The sequence below is a fragment of the Marmota monax genome, unplaced genomic scaffold, assembly GCF_021218885.2.
Source record: "Marmota monax isolate L192 unplaced genomic scaffold, Marmota_monax_Labrador192_F-V1.1 WCK01_AAM20220418_F8-fsc00003, whole genome shotgun sequence".
In the NCBI taxonomy this organism is placed as follows: domain Eukaryota; kingdom Metazoa; phylum Chordata; class Mammalia; order Rodentia; family Sciuridae; genus Marmota; species Marmota monax.
Genome location: NW_026694084.1, coordinates 29,846,864 through 29,849,237, shown reverse-complemented (window position 1 = coordinate 29,849,237; position 2,374 = coordinate 29,846,864).

Genomic DNA, 2,374 nt, shown 5'->3' with positions numbered 1-2,374 from the left:
GTAGCCTGGGTAGGCTCTCCAGAGCGAGGGACTAGGAGGCGGAGTTCCAGGGTCGAGCCCGCCCCTCGCGCGTCGACCCCGCCCCTCACGCCGCCGCTGACCAATGAGAGCGTGCACCGCGCGGTAGGCCGAGGTGGTGCTATGGCGCAGTTGGCCAATCGTAGACTGCGCAGTCCGCGCGGCACCGCCCGTAGAGGCGCTAGCGCGATGTTGCGTGATGTAGGGTGGGGAATCGGGGGTGGGACCGGGTGGTTAGCGGGCGACTGCGGTGGCGCGCGCGGGCTCGGCTGGGGACCGGACTTACGTCGGGGGCCGGGGGCCGTGGTCGGGGTCCTAGTCGGTTCCTCGCGGCGGTCCCGGCCCCTGGGACCCATTTGGAGAGGGCAGGAGCTCGTTCTAGGGAAAAGCCTGCCTCGCGTGGGCGTGAGCAGTGCACACCCGAATGATGAGCACTTACTACGTGCCAGCCCCGGGGGAGGGAGAGGCACAGCTTTTGTGTCCCAGTGGCTCGAGCGAGCGGGGGAGGAGCCGTGAGTGCGTGGAAAACGTGAGCCGGGGAGAATGAGTGGGCGGTCGCCTCTAGAGAGGACTGCCAGTAGCTAGGCTGAAGTGACCCAGTTGAGCCTCGCCCCTGTGCTGTCTGCAGAGCCAAGAGGTAAAGACGTGAAATAAGCCTAGGTGTGCCATAAGTGCTCCAAGAGAGGAGTGTGCCGGGCACCAGGAGGCCTGGGGGGAGGTTACCTGAGGTGGAAGTGGTAGAACCTTTGGGAGCTGGTCTCCCAGCTGGAGCCCAGTGGGAGGAAGTGGGTTATTGGATCTCCTGTCTCTCGTCCTTTTGCTTCCCAGCCTGCCACCATGAAGTGAACAAGTTTCCTCTGCCCTGGGCTTCTGCCTTGATGTACTTACTGCTTCTCCATAGATCCAAAAGAAACAGGGCCACGTGACTATATCTGAAACTGACCCTAAATAAACCTTTCCCCTTTTAAAGTTGTTTAACTCAGGTGTTTTGTCACAGATTGGAAAAGCTGACTTGAACACAAATGGCTTGAAGAGGTTGCAGCTTATAAATGATAAAACCCCAAGCTAAACTCGTATCCAAATCAATAAATGCCCTAACTTTACTGTTATAAAACCAAGAGTTTCTTTCCACAACGATGTTCTTGACTGTTATCAATTATTGAAACATCCCCCAAATTAAAAAGGACTTGAGAATCAGTTCAAGGTGTAGGAAATCATTTTCCTGATAATTCTTCAATAAACTGCTTATTTGCATCTGTGAGTTCCCATGTTGCTAAAATGATAAGTCTGAAGTACCAAACTCCATAGATGAGAAGACACCAGGAAGATTGCTTCCTCCTTATCTTGTATTTGAGATTATCATGATTTTTTTTTTAATTAAAGGGGTGATTTTTCACAATCTCCTGAAGGCAACATCCTTAAAGAGTTTGTATCTCTACAAAATTATCAATTCATTGTCAGCTCATCAAGCTTTTGGACACCTCAAGATCCACTTCTGAATTTGGAGCAAATAACATTTGCCCTACCTAGAATAGAGCATACTCTGAATGTCTTTATTTTCTGAACTGAAATATTTAAATATTGCTTAAATATTTTTGAATCTTGGCATGGCTCATTTACTGAAAACCAGAAATCTGTCACTTAGGCCTGAAGTGAAAATGAAATAAGACATAAAATCAGTTACTTATTGGCAAAGATAATAATGCTAGAGTAAGTTCATTAGAAATACTTCTGTAATCATGATAAAAGCTAATGTTTATCTACAGACAATATTCTACCTAATTTTCATATTCTAGCTCATGTTCTCCTGGCAACACTATCAGGTATGTAATATTTTTCAGCTCCATTTTGCAGACAAGGAAAGTGATGGACCCACCAGTGGGTAACTGGTAGGGAGGAAGAGTCTGAAGCCAAACCCAGGAAACCTAGCTGAGGAACCCAAGGATGTGTGACTTTTCTTAATCCCCACACAAAGACCTAGTTATCTTAAACAAAAGCACACATGGTTCAGCACTAGCATGTGCAAGGCCCTGGGTTCAATCCTCAGCACCACATATAAATAAATAAATAGATAGATAGATAAATAAATGTATTGTGTTCCACTACAACTAAAAAAAAAAAAAACACACACACACATCTGATATTTTTATTCCCTTGCTTAGACATCTCTGTTGTCCTATTTTGGCACACCAGGCCCCAATTTGTGCCTTCTTAAGTGTCATTCTCAATGCTGGGAAGTAAAGACTTGCCCCTTTCTTCAACTATCCATTTTTTAAGACTTAGATTAATCATCATCTTTTCTTCAAGTTTTCATAACTCTACTCTTTGTTGAAAGCAGTAACCAAATTGTATCATA